Source organism: Prionailurus bengalensis, chromosome B1, assembly GCF_016509475.1.
Source record: "Prionailurus bengalensis isolate Pbe53 chromosome B1, Fcat_Pben_1.1_paternal_pri, whole genome shotgun sequence".
Lineage (NCBI taxonomy): Eukaryota > Metazoa > Chordata > Mammalia > Carnivora > Felidae > Prionailurus > Prionailurus bengalensis.
Window position 1 is genome coordinate 56850704 of NC_057344.1, and position 21241 is coordinate 56871944.

The following is a 21241-nucleotide window of genomic DNA, read 5'->3' on the forward strand; positions in this document are numbered from 1 at the left end:
ATTGACTGAGAGTAAGGAAGGGAGATGGGGGAGGCTGGGTGTTAGTAAAAACAAGGCACGAAAAGGTCACCTAGGAAAGTTGGGAGGTAAAATAACTAAGGAAATGAAGTAGGATGGTGAGGCAGCATTAAAAACCTAATTAAGGTAAGTAACCATGAAGTTGAAAAGAGACCTCTCAGTATCATTCTGTTTTTTCTTGTTTGTTTGTTTGTTTGTTTGTTCACTGTAGCTACATCAAGCAGTTCAGGTGAGGTATAAAGTAACTACAAAGTTGGATCTACCCCAAGGTGGGATGACATTGTCAGCTATTATTTAAAAAGGCGAAGGAAGCAAAGGAGTGGGTCGTGGAAGGTAAAGTGGGAGAAAATAAATGAGGGCATGAGAGCCCAAGAAAAACCATGGTAGGATTAATTTCACTGTAGGACCTAAGAGACTGAAGCTATCTTGGAATTGTGCTCAAAGGATACAAAGTGGAAGACAGAGAGCAGAGACAAACATGAGTCCAATGTGGATTTCAGTAATGATAGGGTTCTAAGACGAATGTGAATGTGGGTTAAACAGTTGGTGAAGTAAGGAGTAGGAAAAGATATTAAGGGAAAGGAAGTCAAGAAGCTCAAAAGCTAGGATAGTGCAAGGATTACCAGAATCTCACTGTAGCTCTGACAGAAGGGTCTGGGGTAACTTGCATCTTGGTTTAACTGGTACAGAGTCTTATGTCAAAGACTCATTTTCCACCCACAGGCACAATTCTTTCAAATTATATTATCCTAAATATTACAGTGACCTTAAAGGTAACCCTAAAAGTTACTTTTTTCCAACAATTACAAAGGGAGGTCTGGTTTGCCTTTTTAATAGAACATCTTGAACTTGGGATATAACAGTTACAATAAACATATTTCAAACTCTTATTATCATTTCAGTCATAATATGGGAAGTAAATTGTATCTGCTTTGTAGTCACTATGATCTGTAAAGGAGATGAAATATTTTTATGCATTATAAAAAGTGATTTTTCTGAATTCAAAGATACTGAAGCCTGATGAAGTTTGTGCCAAAAATAAAACTAAAGGCCAATTTCCTTCATAAATATTTTTGTGATAATGTTAAAATATTATCAAACAGAATCCAAGAGCACATTTAAAAAATGTGCTTGATACGGAAAGGAATATATTTTAGAAATGTAAAAGTGCTTCTATATTAGGAAATAACTCAATATAATTTATTATGTTGATTATTCTAATTTACTGGAATTTATTATTAATGTCACAAATACTGAAAAGGTAACTAGCATAATTCAATACACATTCCTAGCAAAAACATTCAAGAAAATGGATAATTCCATCATATCATTAATTTGCGTGTATCAACATACGAGTTAACATTATATTTAATGAGGCACTCTAACTAAAAGTAGTGAAATAAATTTTTCTCTGCTACAACCAGTATTTAAGACTGTATTGATGTATTAGCTATTGAGTCTGATATTTGATTTTATGCTACTTACAAGCTAATAAGTTAGTCTGCCAAGACACACAGCTTCCGCATCAAAGACAAAGGACTTTATCACAGCAGACTGCATGATATTATGTTTGCATCCATTCCGCTTTCCTGCGATGGGAGGGCAGTGTGCAGCCTGGCTCACAGAGATGCTTTTCATGTAGTGGGTATGCTTAGGGAATCTACTGCTTTATCGTAAATGGTAAGCAAGCAATGCTTTTCCTGGAGAAAGGCATTATTATCTTATCCTCAAGGTTGCTTGCTGCAACATAACCCTGAAGAAAGGCTCAAATAGTGATGAGTCAGGGCTCTCTACCTGTGCTATAACCAGTAAGATGTATAGGAACCTGAGAGAGGGAGAGAGAGGGAGAGAGAGAGAGAGACAGAGAGCAATAGAGGAGCATTTCCCAACATTAGCCTATGGAATTAGAAGAAGCAATTATTTGAAGAAGATTTTGAACGATGGAAATAAAATATCTATTTATGAATGATATATTCGTGTCACAAAACACAAGGTAAATGAACAAACTCCTGCTGAAATAAAAAATGCACTTAATAGAAATTTATAAAATTAATTTGCAAGGCGAAAGGTCTCATACATGGAGACAAGAGCTGGTTAGAAAATATACTGGAGGAGAATAGCTCATTTATAAGAGAAATAAAAGCATTAAACACCCACAATCCTTAACAAGATATTTCAAAAATCTACATAAAGAAAATATTAAGATTGTCAAAGACACAAAAGTGTTTTTGATTTGTATTTCCTTGATGATTAGTGGTATCAAACACTTTTTCTTCTGTCCATTGGCCATCTTAATTTCCTCTATGGAGAAATTGCACTTTACATCAGTTAGAATGGTTATCATTAAATAGACAAGGAACAACAGGTGCTGGAGAGGATGTGGTACAAAGGGAATCCTTATACATTGTTGGTAGGAATGTAAATTGGTCCAACCAGTGTGCAAAACAATACGGGGTTTCCTCAAAATTAAAAAAAAAATAGATCTACCACATGATCAAGCAATTCCACTCCTGCATATGTATCCAAAGGGAATGAAAACAGGATTTCAATAAGATATATCCACACCCATGTTCATGGCAATATTGTTCACAATAGCCATGATATGGAAACAACCCATAAGTTCATCAACAAATGAATGGATAAAAAGGGGCACCTGGGTGGCTCAGTCAGTTAATTATCTGACTTCGGCTCACATCATGATCTCACATTTTGTGAGTTCAAGCCCCACGTCAGGCTTTGTGCTGACAGCTCAGAAACTGGAGCCTGCTTCAGATCTGTGTCTCCCTCTCTCTCTGCCCCTCCCCCACTCACACTCTGGCTCTCTCAAAAATAAATCAACAGTAAAAAATTTAAATAAAGATGCAGTACAAATACACAATGGAATCTTACTCAGCCACAACAAAGGAAAATATCTTCCCATTTGAGTCAACAGTGATGCAGCTTAAACACATTATGCTATGTGAAATAAGTCAGATAGAGAAAGCCAAGTACTGCATGATTCACTTATATGTGAAATCTACGAAGTTAAACCTATAAAAAAGAGTAAAATGGTGGTTCCAGGGGATGCAGAGGGGAGGAAAAGAGTGGTGGTGTTTAAGGATATAAACTTGAAATAAATAGTAAATAAGCCATAGAGATCTAATATATGCTATAATGAGTATAGACAATTATACTAAAATTAGATAATGTGATCGATACTGCTACACAGGCACTCATTTTACAACATGTAAATGTATCAAAATAACATGTTGTATACCTTAAACTTAAACAATGTTACATGCCAAATTTACTCAACTAAAAATAAGACATAAAAGTGAACTTGAAAAAATGGAAAGCCGTACCATGTTCTATTCTATGAAGTCTCAATAATATACAGATTTCCCCCACTATCCAAAAGTGGAGGGTTCTTATGAAACTTCATAAGTTGATATGGCATAAAGTGAAGAAACAATTACCATCCATTTATATGGAAATTTTTTGAACATTCCCACAGCAAAAAATTAATGTCTCTTAGAATTTTCTGATACCTTAAGACACATATTGCAAACAGATGCACAAAATAAACTGAGATAAAGCACAGATGTTCTCAGACACAGTTCAAAGCCATGGTGGCTTAATGCTGAGATGCTGAGTGTAGCTCCAAGGGAAGGAGCTTAGCAGGGCCACTGTCGCTGGCAGCGTGCCCACTACCATTACAATGGCTCCCTGCAAAACAAACACTGAACACTATTTTTGCTTCCGCCATCCCCACCTCCGTTTTTGTAAAAGCAAAATCCTTTTCACATTTCTTTTGGTTAGCAAAAACAGGTACTAATGTTAAGTCTTCTGTAAAAGCAAATAGCCAAGCATAACATGAACTTTTGAAAAGCAAGGGATACCTGTATAGATGACAATGCCCTGGAAGTAATTTACAAATCTAATATTACTTCAATAAAAATACCAATATGTTTTCCTTAAAGCTATATACCACTTGATTCTAAAAGCAGATGTCATGGAAGTCAGGTACTAAACTAGGAAAACATTAAAGAGCCTTTATAACTAAAACACAATTAAGTGTTGGTTCATAAATATATAATGCAATGGAATAGAAAATAAAAAAAGAATCCACATGTATATTAATGGTTATAATAAAAGCAACATCTCACATCAGTAGGAAAAAAATGAACTGTAATATCCTACTAGGGAAAACTAGACACCCATTTTTGGATAAAAATAGAATTGTATTCAATCCTCATATCATATACAAGACTAAATGAAAAGTGTATAAGAAATATAAATATAAAAAATAAAATAATAAATTGTAAAAAAAGCATATATTATTTTTTATAGCCAGGAAGTTGAAAAATACTTTCTAAAATGAAGTATTAAAATATAAGCTAAAATAAAATTAATGATAAGCCAAAATTTTCATAAATTCCATGGAAAACAAGTTAATAAAAGTGAAGGTAATGAGAAAAAAAACAAACCAATTGTAGACAGTAGAAGGTCATGTCACAGAAAATGGAGCAGCATGTTATATGAGGAAATGAGAGGAAAAAAGACACAAACCTGGTGTAAAAATGGGGCAAAATGAAATTACAAGAATCACAGAAAAAGACAGCAAATGACTCTTCAATATAAGAAAATGAACCCAAATTAACTTTATTATTAACTAATAATTTATTATTAACTAATAATAGGAGACATGCGCCTTCAACTGAGAAATATCAAGTCTCACCATATTTAAGCAAAACACAGCTGTAGTTTAACTACATGTTACGTTTGTAAGATACTTCCTGGGATATTATTACCAAAGTAGTCGCAATAATCATTCGCCCATAAAAGTTCATGAAGTTTCCTTCATCTCCTGCTCCTTCACCTTCTTTTTATCAGACTTATTTAAACTGTTGAAAACTGTTCTGATTCTCCGCGCCTCCCCCCCCCAGCAAACAGTACTTAGGTTTAACTTTCTTTTAAAAGTAACCTAGCATAAAACTGGTGGGTTTTTTTAAAAGCCCTTTAAAAAAATGTTTATTTACTTATTTTGAGAGATTGAGAGAGAGGGAGGGAGGGAGACAGAGAATCCCAAGCGGGCTTGGCACTGTCAGCACAGAGCCCCACCTGGGACTTCATCTCACCAACCGGGAGATCATGACTTGAGCTGACATCAAGAGTTGGATGCCGAACTGGTGGAGCCACCTAGGTGACCCAGGTTTCTATTTTTTATTTACTTATTTTTCAGTTTGAAATATCAGTCTATGGGTGCCATACTTTCAAGGCCAAGAGCAAACTAGTCTAAGAAATTCCCAAACCTCCAAGTAAGTTTATCCCTTGCACTGAATGTGAAGTCAGACTCTGCTGATTTTACAGGTGTAGCTATTGGAGAGAAATTTAAGAAAATCAGTCTTGAGAAAAACAAATATCTTCACTTTCATAGAAGGTGTTTAAATACATAGTGAAGAACTCTTCAAGACACACTTGTTTTCTACTTAGAAAGTGACTTGATTGTTTGCAAATATGGGTGTTTGATTCTTTCAGCAACCCGAGATTTCTGGATAATACGACTGCGTTTTGCATAATAAAAGTCAAAATACTTGTCTACAATTTATTCAAGTGAGTAAATCTAAGTTGTATTGTATATAGATAAATAAGCACTGTTACGAGATAAATTTCTACCCTAAAACTTTGAAGAAGTATATGGAGCATACAAGGGAAAAAGCAATGATTGGAAAGTTTGAAAAATAATATATAAGGCACATGTAATTAGGCCGAAGATGAGCCACTTAGCTTTTTATCATAGTTCCCTCACATGTGATCCATATATTTTGTGTTTTGATGTCTCATTTTTATATTTTTTGGCTTATTCTGACAAATTTAGAGTCAACCTTTTTATAAAAAAATATTTAATAAACATAAATATTAATGTTCCTTCAAAACTTGTTTGAGAAATGGATTAAGTTAAATAAAATTTAAAACTACTGCACCTTTGAGAATTCCTCATACCTACCTCCTAAGGTGTTACAAAGTTCAAATAAGTTTCTCTCTCTACCTCTCTCTCTCTAGATAGATAGATAGATAGGTAGATATCCTGTTTAAAATAGTGCTGAGGTACAATAAGCCCTTTATAAATATTACCTACTATTAGCTTCAGTGTCAAAGTAATCAATTTCTACATTTCATGTTAGTTTATCCCCTCTGCAAATACAAATATTCTAGCTGCCTGTCTCAGTAGCTTATAGTATAGCTGTCCTCTCTGGGTTCCTGTAAGTATCCTATACAGAATGGATTCTCAAAACCTGAAAGTATAAACAATGTTGAAAGACAAAGAAGGTAATTTATAGACACTAATGTTCAAAGATTTTGGCACTAAATGAAGTCACTTTTTTAAAAAATAAACTTTATTTTTTTAGATCAGTTTTAGGTTTACTGCAATATGGAATAGACAGTACAGGTAATTCCCATCTACTCCTTGTCCCTAAACATGTAAAACCTTCCTTGTTATCATCTTCCACTGGAAGGTGTATTTGTTATAATTGAACTTACATTGACACATCATTATGATCTAAAATCCTAGTTTACATTAGAGTTTACTTTTGGTATGGTACATTCTATGGATTTGAAATAATGTATAACAGCCTGTATCCACAGTTATTATATCATACAGATTATTTTCAATGCCCTAAAAATCTCTACACTCCACTCCTTCATCCCTTCCTCCCTTAAATCCATGTCAACACTTATCTTTTTACTGTCTCCATTGTTTTGCTTTTTCCAGATTGTCATATAGTTATACTCATATAGTATATAGTTTTTTTTCAGATTGGTTTCCATCAGTTGATAACATAAATTTAAGTTTCCTCCATGTTTTTTAATGCTTTGATAGCTCACTTCCTTTTAGTACTAACTAATATCACATTGTTTGGATGTACCACAGCTGATTTATTCATTTATCTACTGAAGAACATCTTGGTTGCTTCCAAGTTTTGCCAATTATGAAAAACATCTGCTATAAATTTCCATGTGCAGATTTTATGTGGACCTAAGTTTTCATTGCCTTTGGGTAAACACCAGAGAAATGTAATTGCTTTCAGGGTGCCTGGGTGGCTCAATCAGTTGAGCATCTGATTGATGATTTTGACTCAGGTCATGATCTCCTGGTCATGGGATCAAGTGCTGCTTTGGGCTCTGGGTTAGTGCATGGAGTCTGCTTGGGATTCTCTCTCTCTCTCTCTCTCTCTCTCTCTCTCTCTCTGTCTCTCTCCCATTCACACTCTCTCATTCTTTCTCTCAAAACAAATAAATAAACTTAAAAAAAGAAAGTAATTGTTTTCCATTGGGCTGTAACAATTTACATTTCCACCAACAGTACACAAATGTTCCTTTCTCTTCACATCCTCACTAATATTTGTTCCTTTGTCTTTTTGATAATAGCCATTCTAACAGATGTGAGGCAGTTGTCTCATTGTGGTTTTGATTTATATTTCTTAATGATTAGTGATACTGAACATCTATTTTTTAAGGTTTCCTTTAAATCCAGTTAGTTAACATACAGTGTAATGTTAGTTTCAGGTGTACAATATAGTGATGCAACACTTCCATACAACACCTTGTGATGTTGACCATCTTTTGATGTACTTGTTGGCCATTGTATATCTTCTTTGAAAAGATGCTATTCAGTTCTTCTATTTTGTTTAAAGTTTATTTATTTATTTTGAGAGAGAGCCCACACAAATGGGGTAGGGGGAAGAGAAAGAAAGGGAGAGAGAAAATACCAAGCAGGTTACGGGCTGTTGGTGCAGAACCTGATGTGGGGCTGGAACTCACAAACCATGAGAACATGACCTAAGCCCAAGTCAGACACTTAACTGGCTGAGCCATCCAGGCATCCCTCTTCTATTCATCTATTTTTTTAATTGAACAAGTCAAAGAAGAAATCAAAAGATAAATAAAAATATATTGAAACAAATGAAAATGGAAACACAACATATCAAAATCTATGAGATGCCATAAAAATAGTTACAAGACAACCACTTATAGTGATAAATGCTTACATTAAGAAAAATAATGATCTTAAATAAGCAGCAGAGATTTATACTTCAAGCAACTAGGAAAAAAAGAGAACAAGCTAAGTCCAAAAGTTAGCAGAAGGAAAGAAATGACAAAGATCAGAGAGGAAATAAATGAAATGGAGACTAGCAAAAGAATATAAAAGATCAAGAAAATTAATAACTATTTTTGGGGGACAGATAAATAAACTTGACAAACCTTTAGCTTAACTAAGAAAAAAAGAGAAGGCTCAAATAAATAAAATCATAAATGAAAGAGGAGGTATTAAACTGATGTCCTAGAAATATAAAAGATCATTACTATGTACAGTTAGGCACCAATAAATTGGATAACCTAAAAGACATGGATAAATTTCTAGAAATATACAACCTACTAACACTGAATCATGAAGACACAGGAAAACTTAATGAGTGAACAACTGAACTAGTAATCAAAATTTCTCATCAAAGAAAAGCCAGGACCAGGGGGGTTCACTGATGAATTATTTCAAATACTTAAACAAGAATTAATGCCAATCTTCCTCAAACTCTTCCAAAAAATTGAAGAGGAGGAAATAGTCCCAAATTCATTTTACAAAGTCAGGATTACCCTGGTATCAAAACCGGTAAGGGCACTACAAAAAGAAAACTATAGGCTGATATCCTTGATGCATATAGACACAAAAATTCTCAATAAAATATTAACACACCAAATTGAACAGCACATTAAACAGATTCACATACCACAATCATGTTGGATTTATACCTGGGATGAAAGGATCGTTCAACATATGCAAATCAATAAATATGACACACCACATTAATTGGATAAAAGACTAAAATCATAAGATTATCTCAATAGATGCAGGAAAATCACTTGACAAAATGCAACATCTTTTCATGGTAAAAACTCTCAACAAATTTGGTATAGAGAGAACATACTTTAAGGACCATATGTGACAATCCCACAGTTCACAGCATACTCAAGGGTAAATGGTGCAAGCTTTTCCTCTATGATCAGGAAAAAGACAAGTGTACCCACTTTACCACTGCTATTCAACATAGTAGTGGAAGCCCTAGACAGAGCAATTGGGCAAGAAAAAGAAATTAAAAGCATCCAAGTTGGAAAAGAAGTAAAACTGTCTTTGCAGATATTTTCTTATATGTAGAATATCCTAACCCCCCACCACAAAACTGTTAGAGAGAATCAATGAATTCAATAAAGTTTCAGGATATAAAATCAACATACAGAAATCTTTGTAGGTTTTATCAAATTGAAGAATTTCTTCTCTTTGCCTACTTTACTGAGAGTTTTTTTTTTTCATGAATGTATGTAGGATTTTGTCACATGCTTTTTCTGCATCTATTGATACAGTCTTTTATTTTCTTTAGCATATTGATGTATTGGATTACATTAACTGATTTCTGAATGATAACTCCGCCTTGAATACCTGGGATAAATCCCATCTGGTTGTGGTCTATAGTCTTTTATTTTTTTTAATGTTTATTTATTTTTGAGGGAGAGAAAGAGAAAGAGCGAGCGAGCGAGCGAGCGAGACATAGAGAGATTGAGCGCACAAATGGGGAAGGAGCAGAGAGAGGGAGACACAGAATCTGAAGCAGACTCTAGGCCCTGAGCTGTCAGCACTGAGCCCAATACGGGGTTCAAACCCTTGAATGGAGGGTTATTAATTATTGATTCAATTTATTTAATAGATATAGGCCTATTCACATTGTCTATTTCTTCTCGTGTGAATTTTGCAGACTGTATTTTCCAAGGAATTCATCCATAACATCTACGTCATCAAATTTGTGGGCACAGAGTTATTCCAGATATTTCTTTACTATCATTTTAATGCCCATAATCTCAGTAGTGATGTCTCCCTTTTCATTTCTGATATTAATAATTTTGTCCTTTTCCTTTTTTTCATAATTAGCCCAACTAGAGGCTTATTGATTTTTTAAAAACTCTTTTCAGAGAAACAGCTTTTGGTGTCATTGATTTTTCTATTTATTCTCTGTTTTCAATTTCATTAACTTCTGCCCTTATTATTTATCTTACTCTGCTTACTTTGTATTTTATTTGTCTTCTTTTTCTAGTTTCCTAAGATGGAAACTAGAAAATTTATTTTAAATCATTTTCTTTTTTTTTAAGTTTATTTATTTAAGAAAGACCTTGCAAATGGGGGAGGGGCAGAAAGAGGGAGAGAGAGTGTCCCAAACAGTCTCCATGCTGTCAGCACAGAGTCCAACACAGGGCTTAATCTCATGAGCCGTGAGATCATGACCTAAGCCAAAAATCAAGATTCCACCATTTAACAGACTTAGCCACGGACATCCCTCTTTTTTTTTTTTTTTTCTTTCCTAATATAATCATTCAATGATCTAAATTTCTCACTATGCCCTTTTGCTTCATTGCACAGATTTTGATTTTCTCATTTCATTTAGTTCAAAATATTTTTTTTCTCTTAAAAATCCTTCTTTGACCCATGTGTTATTTTATTTTTATTTTTTAATTTAAATATTAGTTATTTAACATACAATGCGATATTGGTTTCAGAAATAGAATGTACTGTTTCATCACTTACGTTGGCACCCTAGTGCTCGCCAAGTGCCCTCCTTAATACCCATCACCCATTTGGTCCATCTCCCACCCATGTCCCTCCATCAGCCCTCAGTTTGTTGTCTATCATTAAGTGTCTCTTGTGCTTTTTTCCCTCTTTCTTCTGTTTCCCTCCCTTCCCATATGTTCATCTGTTTTGTTTCTTAAATTCCACATATGAGTGAAATCATATGATATTTGTCTTCCTCTGATTGAATTATTTTGCTCAGCATAATACATTCTAGCTCCATCCATGTCGTTGAAAATGACAAGATTTCATTTTACATATATATATATATATATATATATATATATCTTTATTCATTCATTAAACTAAAAATAGAACTGCTCTACTATCCAGAAATTGCACAATTTATATTTACCCAAAGGATACAAAAATACAGTTTTGAAGGGGTACATGCACACCAATGTTTATAGCAATATTATCAACAATAGCCAAACTATGGAGAGGACCCATGTGTTATATTACAGTATGTTGTGTAATTTCTAAGTCTGCTGGAATTTTCAATCTATATTTCTGTTATTGATTTCTAGTTTAATTCCACTGTGGGTCTAAGAGCAGTCAATATTAGGTTTCTATTCTTTTAAAAAATTTAAGATGTATTTTATGGCTCAAAATGTGGTCTATCTTGGCAAATATTCCATGTGAACTTTAGAAGAATATCTATTCTGCTGTTGTATGGATTATTTTATAGATGTCCATTTCATCCAGTTGACTGATGGTGTTGTTGAGTTTAGTCATGTTCTTACAGAGTTTTTGCCTGCTTAATCTGCCCATTTCTGAGAGAGGGATGATTAAATTCCCAATTATACTTGTGGATTCATCTATTACTCCTTGTAATTCTATCAGTTTTTCCTCACATAGTTGGATGCTCTGTGGTTAGCCACATACACATTAAGAATCATTGTTTTCTTGGAGAACTGACCACTTTATTATTATGTAATCACAATGCCTTATTATCCTGATAATTTTACTTCCTCTAAAGTTTTGCCCTGTCTGAAATTATCATACCTATTTCTGCTTACTGTAATGAGTTTTAGCATGGTATATCTCTCTTCATCCCTTTACCCATAATCCATACTTGTCTTTATATTTAAAGTGAGTTTCGTATAAACAACATGTGGCTTGGTCATATTTTTATTCATTCCGGAAATCTCTTTCAATTTGTACATTTAGACCACCAACATTTAAAGTAATTATTGAAGTAGTGGATAGATATCTACCATATTTATTACTGTTTTCTATTTGTTGCCCTTGTTCCTTGTTTTATTTTTGTCTTCCACTTTTTCTGCCTCTAGTGGTTTTAACTGAACATTTTATATGATTTTATTTTCTCTACTTTCTTAGTGTATAACATTATGTTTTTAAGTTTTCTCAGTAGTTTCCTAGAGTTTGTAGTATTCTTTTTGATACAAGTCCACATTCAAATACCATTATACCACTTAAGGTAGTGTGAATACCTTATAATAACAAATTATCCTAATCCCTCCTTCTGTACCTTTTATCTTTGCTGCCTTTCATTTTATTTATACATAAGCATGCATAAGCATAAATATATACATACATCTATCTACATAAGCCTACAGAATCAAATACATGTTGCTATTATTATTTTGAACAAATTGTTATTTGTTAGATCAATTAAGAATAATAGAAGTAGAAGTTTTATTTTACCTTTTCTTTTTCTTTATCTAATGCTCTTCCTTTTTTTATGGAGATCTGAATATCTGACCTGTCATTTATCTTCTCTAAGAACTTCTTTTAAAATTTATTGCAAGTGTGGCCTACTGGAAAAAGTTTTCCTCAATTTTTATTTGAGAAAAATCTTGTTTCTCCTACACTTTCAAAGTATAATTTTGCAGAATAAGGAATTCTAGGTTAGTTGGTATTTTTTTCCTCTCAATACTTTAAATATTTCACCCTACTCTACTTGTTTGCAGTTTCTGAGAATTCAGATGTAATTCTTACCTTAATTCTTCTGTAGTTAAAGTGTTCTTTCTGTCTGGCTACTTTCAGGATTTTATCTTTCTACATGATTCCCTGCAGTTTTAAAGTAGCATATATACATGTATCCCTTTTCACATTTATCCTGCTTGGTGTTCTCTGAGCTACTTGTATCCAAGGTTTGCCATCTGACATTAATTTGAGGAAATTCTCAGTAATTATTTTTTTTCAAATATTTATCTGGCAAAATTCAAAACTATAGAACTCCAAACAATAACACAGAGGAAAACTTAGATGACCTTGGATATTGTGATGCCTTATTAGGTGTGATACCAAAGACACCATCCTTGAAAGAAATAATTGATATACTGGACTTTTTTTTTTCTTTTTTTCTTTTTTTAGTGCCTTTTTAAAATTTTTTGACGAGATCGGGCGTGTTTAGGGTGGTATGGCCGTAGACCAATTTTTTGAGAGAGAGAGAGAGAGAGGCAATGTGAGTGGAGGAGGGGCAGAGAGAAAGGAAGACACAGAATTTGAAGCAGATTCAAGGCTCTGAACTGTCAGCATAGAGCCCAATGTGGGGCATGAATTCCGGGACCATGAGATCATAACTTAAGCTGAAGTTGGATGCTTAACCACCCAGCGCCCTGATATACTGGACTTTCTTAAAATTAAAAACTTCTGCTCTGTGAAAGACAATATCAAGAGAATGAAGACAAGACACAGATTGGGATAAAATATTTTCAAAAGACACATTTGATAAAACACTATAATTCCAAATGTACAAAGGACTCTTAAAATGCAACAGTAGGTAAAATTAACAACACAGGAAACAACAGATGTTGGCGAAGATGTGGAGAAACGGGAACCCTCTTGCACTGTTGGTGAGAATTCAAATCAGTGCGGCCACTCTGGAAAACAGTGTGGAGGTTGCTCAAAAAATTAAAAATAGAATTACCCTGTCACCCAACAATAGCATTACGAGGATTTTATCCAAAGGATACAAGAGTGTTGATACATAGGGGCACATGCACCTCAATGTTTATAGCAGAACTATCAATAATAGCCAAATTACGAAAAGAGCCCCAAATCCATCAACTGATAAACAGATAAAGATGTGGTTTATTTATACAATGGAATACCACTTGGCAATGAGAAAGAATGAAATCTTGCCATTTGCAACAATGCGGATGGAACTGGAGGGTATTGTGCTAAGTGAAATAAGTCAAAGAAAGACAGTTATCATATGCTTTCACTCATATGTAGAATTTGAGAAACTTAACAGAAGATCATGGGGAAAGGGAAGGGGAAAAATCGTTTTAAACAAAGAGGGAGGCAAACCATAAGAGACTCTTAAATACAAAAAACAAACTGAGGGTTGATGGGGGGAGGGGAGAGTTGGGGTGAGGAGAAATGGTGATGGGCATTGAGGAGGGGACTTGTTGGGATGAGCAATGGGTGTTCTATGTAAGTTATGAATCATGGGAATCTACTCCTGAAGCCAAGAGCACACTGTATGTTAGCACACTTGATAATAAATATTTTAAAACATTACAAAATAAAGTGCATTTTAGTTGCAAGTTAATAAAAAAGAACTCTTAAAATGCAGCAGTAAGGAAAAAAACCTGATTTAAAAAATAGGCCAAAGACCTGAACGGCAGACTCACCAAAAAAAAAAAAAATACAGATGTCATAGAGGGTGTGAAAAGATGACTTACATCTGACAACAACAGGGAAATGTAAATTAAAATGAGATACTACTGCACACCTATTAGGATGGCCAAAACCCACAACACAACACAGACAAAATCAAATGGTGAAGGGGATGTGGAGTAACAAGAATTCTCATTCATCGCTGGAAGGAAGGAAATATAGTACTTTAGAAGATATTTTGGTAGTTTATTAAAAGAACTAAACATAATAATTCTATACAACCCAGTAATTGCACTTGTTGGTATGTACTTGAAGGATTTGAAAACTTGTGCTCATACAAACCTGAGCATGAATATTTTAGCATTTTATTTATAACTTCCAAAAATTGGAAGCAATAAGATGCCCTTCAATAAATAAATGGATATATCACATTTTTTAAAAAACATGGACGGATATAAATAAACCTTAGTCCATCCTGACAGTGGAATATTATTCATAGCTAAAAGAAAACTAGCTATAAATCTATGAAATTACATGAAGGAATCTTAAATGCATATTAAGAAGTGGAAGAAGCTAATATAAAAAGACTGCATAGTTACTATATGATTCCAACTATGTGACATTCTAGAAAGGCAAATTATAGAGAGAAAAAAAAAAACAGTGACTGCCTGCTTGGGGTGGGGGGGGGGGCGGGGATGAACAGTCAGAACACAGAGGATTTTCAGGGCAGTGAAAATTCTCTACATGATTTAATAATGATGGATAGATGTTCTTTAGACATTTGTCCACACTTACAGAATGTACCACACCAAGAGTAAACTGTAATACGAACTTTGGATGACTATGATCTTTCAATGCAGGTTCATCCCTTGGTAGAAGTGTACCATTCCAGTGAGTGGTGTGGGTTGTTCTTGTGGGGGTCAGAGTATACATGGGATATCATTATATATCTCTCTCAACTTTGTTGTAAACCTAAAACTTCTCTAAAAATAAATCTTCAAACAAAAATAGCAACAAGACATTATGTATTCCTTTTTCTCTTCTCCGTTTGTTTGTGTTACACCTTTTGTAGTTCCACAGTTTCTGCATATTGTTTCCCCCCCTTTTTTAATCTCTTGTTTTGTTCTTTTTGAGAACAATTTTGGAGATTTCTATTGAGATACCTTTAACCTCATAGGTTCTTTCCTCAGCCACATGAAGTGAACTATCAGGTCCATCAAAACCATTCTGTATTTCTATTAGAGTGTTTCTGATCTCTAGCATTTCTTCTTTAACCCTTTTTAGAATCCCATCTTTCTATGCCTACCTTGCTTATCTGTTTTTACATGTTGTCTACTTTACCCATTAGATCCCTTAGCATATTAATCATAATTATTTTAAATTCTAGGTCTGGTAATTCTAATTTTTCTGTTGTAACTGAATCTGGTTCTGATGCATTCTCTGCCTCTTCAAACCATGTTTTATGCAAATTGTTTATTTTTTCTTCTTGATAAGTAGGCATAATGTAGTGGGTAAAATGAACTAGTGTAAATAAGCCTTTAGTAATTTGTTGGTAAGGTTTCAGGGAAGGGAAGCACAGTATATTCTTATGATTAGATCTAAACCTCTTAGTGAACCTATGCCTCTAGACTTGAACTTCAACAGTACTTGTCCTCCCCCAACATCCCCTGCAATTCCCTTATGTGAGACAGGATGGCCAGTGTGGATCCTAGGTGGGTACTTCCCTTCTTCCAGGTCAGTTAGGTTCTAGTAAAACCCCAGCAGGTTTGGCTCTAGTTCACTTCACCTGGGACAAGCCTTTTGAAGACCAGAGTACTCAGGAATATTTTAAAATGGCTCCTTTTCTCCTCCCCCAGAAAGAAACATGAGGGATTTTTCTCCAGTATTTACTATTAGAACTTGGTAATCCCCAGAAAGTGAAGACCCCAAAAGTGTGGAGCCGAACGTCCTCCCGTGGAGTTTTATCTCTTAAATGTGCCCACACCAAGCTTCCAGCAATTTGTCACCTGTAGTTCAGTTTTCCTTACCCCCAATGGTTCCCTCCAAGGTTTCAGTTATTGGGTTTCTATTCCCTTAAACTGTGATTTTCTGTATTCTCTTGTAGATCTCCTCCAATTTCAGGGGGAGTGGTTTGCTCTGTGACCTTGCTTCTCTTAAGAACATAACAAGAGTTGTTGAATTTTCATTTTGTTTAGTTTTTTACTTGTTAAGATGACTAGACACTTCCAGCTTCTTATAGATTGACCCAAACAATGCTATTTTCTTGAGAAAAGACTAATACTTAAGTAATGTATTCTTCCATGCTGCCATCTTTTTCTTATTTCCTTTCTTCTGCTTCTCTCTCTTCTTCTCTTTCTTCTCCATATCCTTTTGCTCCCCCTTCAAGAAATTCTCATTCTTTAAAATTTTATCTCCAAATAATATTTTCCTTGAGATAAAGAAGAGGCAGAGACTTCTTTATAATTGCTCCAGGATTTAGGAACGACCTATACAAGAGGAGTATTAATCCAAGGGTTCATTTCCTTAAGAGAGGACATGAGAATAATTTCAACAGCAAGAACAAATAGCTTCCTGAATATCTGAGCTTTCAGGTAACATCTAATACATACACAGATATCACAAATCAAAGCAGAAAGATATTTGAATATAACCTGTTAGCTCTTACACAAACACTGTTTTTTATTCCTTTGCTCTAGAAAAGGTAGAAGTCTCTTGTATAATTCTGAAGCCCTCTTCCCACTTTGGACTCCTACAATTATGTACACTGGAGTTTTCATTATATTTGAACAACGTCAACATTAAATTTAGTTCTGACGCGGAAAATTAATCATTATTACAAGTAGGGAGACCATAATTAAAAATAAATTATCATCTTTGTTTCTCTTTGTAAAACAGTAGAAATTGGGTGATGAAAGAATAAAGGATTAACTTGTAAGAAGGCTTAGTACTCATCTACCCTACTAATTTCAAGTTAGAAGCTTCTGAATAATTTTGAATAAGGAATTTGAAAGTGGGCATTTTAAAAGAAAATTACTCTTACATTAATTAATGATGGAGTTAAACATTATTCCATTTTCCATCATACTGAGATGATTAAAATCATAGGGGAATGGAATTAAATGTATATTTATTTTGATTATTTTGGATTCAAAATTACTAATTGAAAAGTCTAAGGGAAACTTGTAACTTCAGTTCCTAGTTGAATCTAAGTTTATGTTTGTCTTGTGTATTCAAATAGAAATCTGTTAATGTTTTAGTTAAGCAATTGTATGTGGAAAATAAACATTCAAAGTCAAGAAGGAGAAAACAATGAAAAAAATCCACTGTTATTTATTTATTTAATAATTTACGTTTTAGAGCTGTTTTAGGTTCACAGCAAAATTAAGAGAGAGATACTAAAAGACAAATTTCCTAATCCCCCTGCTCCCACACATGCATAGTCTCCTCCATTTCCAACATCCCTCACCACAGTGGTACCTTTGTTACAGTTAATGAACTTACATTAACATATCGCAGTCACCCAAAGTCCACAATTTGCATTACAGTTCACTCTTGGTATTATATATTCTATGGGTTTGAGTAAATGTATAGTATATCGATCTTTACAGAATCATACAGAGCACTTAACTATCCTGCCCTAAAAATCCGCTGTTTATCTATTCATATTTCTCCCAAACCCCATCCTCTATAAACATTGATCTTTTTACTATCTCTACAGTTTTGCTATTTCCATAATGGCATAGAGTTGGAATTATAGTTTGTAGTCTTTTCAGATTGGTTTCTTTTAGTAATAGACATTTAAGTTTCCTCCATGTTTTTTCATGGCTTGAAAGCTCATTTCTTATTAGTGCTGAATACTATTTTCATTGTTTGGATCTACCACAGTTTATGTATCCATTTGTTTACTGAAGTACATTTGATTGCTTCAAAGATGTGACAATTATAAGTAAAGCTACTATAAATATTCATGTGCAGGGTTTTATGTTAACATAAGTTTTCCATTCTTTTCACTAAATACTAAGGAAATCGCTGGCTTGAATGGTAAGGGTATATTTACTTTGGGGAGAAACTGCCAAACTGTCTTCCAAAGTGGATGTACCGTTTTGCATTCCCTCCAGCAAAGAATGGAAGTCCCTCTTACTCTACATCCTTGTCCACATTTGGTGTTGTCAGTGTTGTGGATTTTGGCATCTCACTGTTGTTTTAATTTGAATTTCCCTGACGGCATAGATGTGGAGCATCTTTACTTATACTTACTTGCTGTCTGTATAATTTCTTTGGTGAGGTTCAGGTTTTGGCTCATTTTTATTTATTTATTTAAAAAAACTTTTTAACGTTTATTTATTTTTGAGACAGAGAGAGCCAGAGCGTGAACGGGGGAGGGTCAGAGAGAGAGGGAGACACAGAATCTGAAACACGCCCCAGGCTCTGAGCTGTCAGCACAGAGCCCAACACGGGGCTCGAACTCACAGACCGCAAGATCATGACCTGAGCTGAAGTCAGACGCCCAAGCGACTGAGTCACCTAGGCACCCTGGTTTTGGCTCATTTTTAAATCAAGTTGTTTGTTTTCTTACTGTTGAGTATTACGAGTTTTTGTATATTTTGGAAAACATTCCTTTATCAGATGTGTCTTTTGTAAACATTTTCTCCTAGTCTGTACCTTGTCTTCTCCTTCTCTTGACATTGTCTTTTACAAAACAGAGTTTTTATGTCTAAAAAGTGCAGCTTATCAATAATTTTTTCATGGATCATTCCTTTGGTAAAGCATCTAAAAGGTCATCACCATATCCAAGGTCATCTAGGATTTCTTCTATGTTATCTTCTGGTTTTTTATAATTTTATAGTTTTGGATTTTACCTTTGGGTCTTTGATTCATTTTGAGTTAATTTTTGTGAAGGATGTAAGGTCTGTATAGATTTTTTTTTTCTGTATGTTCAGTTGTTCTAGCACCATTTGTTGGAGAGACTATCTTTCCTCTATTGTATCACCCTTGTTCTTTGTCAAAGAACAATTGACTATAATTTATGTGAATCTATTTCTGGACTATATTCTGTTCCATTGATCATATGTCTATTCTTTCACCAATACCACACTGTTCTGATTATTGTAGCTTTGTAATAAGTCTTGATTTTGGGTAGTGTCAGTCCTCTGACTTTATTCTTATTTACTGTTGTGTTGGCTATTCTTGGTCTTTTACCTGGTCTTTAGTTTTTTAAAAGCACTCCTTACATAAATTCCTGACTTATTGCTTTTAGTTTTGAGTAAAGTACAATTAATGTCAAAAGTCTTTGTGAATATGTAATGGTTTTGATCAATTGTCTTAACATAGTCATGCAAATATAAGTTATTTTGTCATCATCTTAGAAATACATGCAAAAAAACCCTTGTTTACTTTTCCTGTTCATTTTTAATTAATTTTGATTTTATTTTTTGTAATATATAAAATGTAGACAATCTTTTTTTACCATATCTTTTTTTTAATATATGAAATTTATTGTCAAATTAGTTTCCATACAACACCCAGTGCTCATCCCAAAAGATGCCCTCTTCAATGCCCATCACCTACCCTCCTCTCCCTCCCACCCCCATCAACCCTCAGTTTGTTCTCAGTTTTTAACAGTCTCTTATGCTTTGGCTGTCTCTCCCACTCTAACCTCTTTTTTTTTCTTTTTTTTTTCCTTCCCCTCCCCCATGGGTTTCTGTTAAGTTTCTCAGGATACACATAAGAGTGAAAACATATGGTGTCTGTCTTTCTCTGTATGGCTTATTTCACTTAGCATCACACTCTCCAGTTCCATCCACATTGCTACAAAGGTCCATATTCCATTCTTTCTCATTGCCATGTAGTACTCCATTGTGTATATAAACCACAATTTCTTTATCCATTCATCAGTTGATGGACATTTAGGCTTTTTCCACAATTTGGCTATTGTTGAGAATGCTGCTATAAACATTGGGGTACAAGTGCCCCTATGCATCAGTACTCCTGTATCCCTTGGCTAAATTCCTAGCAGTGCTACTGCTGGGTCATAGGGTAGGTCTATTTTTATAAAATGTAGACAATCTTAAATGGAGGTTAGATAACCCCTTCATGTAGTTTCCTACAATTTTCTATTTATTTGTATGTATATTTTATAATTAGATTTAAATTCCAGTGAGTTTCTTTGAAAGCAAAGACATATATATGAGTTATTGAGGAGAAAAATGACTAAAATTTTTTCTAATATTACAATTAAGAGCTCCAAAAGTCACCAGATCCTACTTTTTATTTTACCATAACATTTCCCCCAGTAAATGAAAAGAATATTATGTGCTAAATTTACAATAAATTTTCTAGTATTAAACTTTAGTATATAAAATACTATAAAGAAATAACAGATACTTGAGTAGTTGGGATGACCTGAGATTATTGATAATTTTTAATACTGTCTCACTCTGGAGTCTGAAGGTCATGTGGCTGAAAATTCTTTTCTTTTCTAAATATATATTTTTAATGTTTTATTTATTTTGAGACAAAAAAAATGAGCAGGGGAGGGGCAAAGAAGATCCAAAGCAGTGCTCTGCACTGACAGCAGAAAGTCCAATGTGGGGCTGGAACTCACCATGAGATCATGACCTGAGCCAAAATTGGATGCTTAACCAACTGAGCCACCCAGGTGCCCCTATGTATGGCTTAAAAATCTAAATTATGTGACAGTGAAAATCTAGAATCTTAACTTTGTATTTCCTTGTACAACTCCATTGATGATTTTCTTAACTATTTCAAATCTGGAACTTAAATTACAGTGTATGCCCATTACATTTAACTCTCTGAAATACAAGTTTGGAGTAGTATTCTTAAAGTAACCTGGATCTGGATCTGAAAAAATCTCAGGTCTCTGTTGCTGGGCATGGAGCGGTCCTCAATGCAATGAATGCATCATGTGCCATAAGTTTATACCCATTTGTGCTTCTATTGATGAATCTAAGTTTTCAA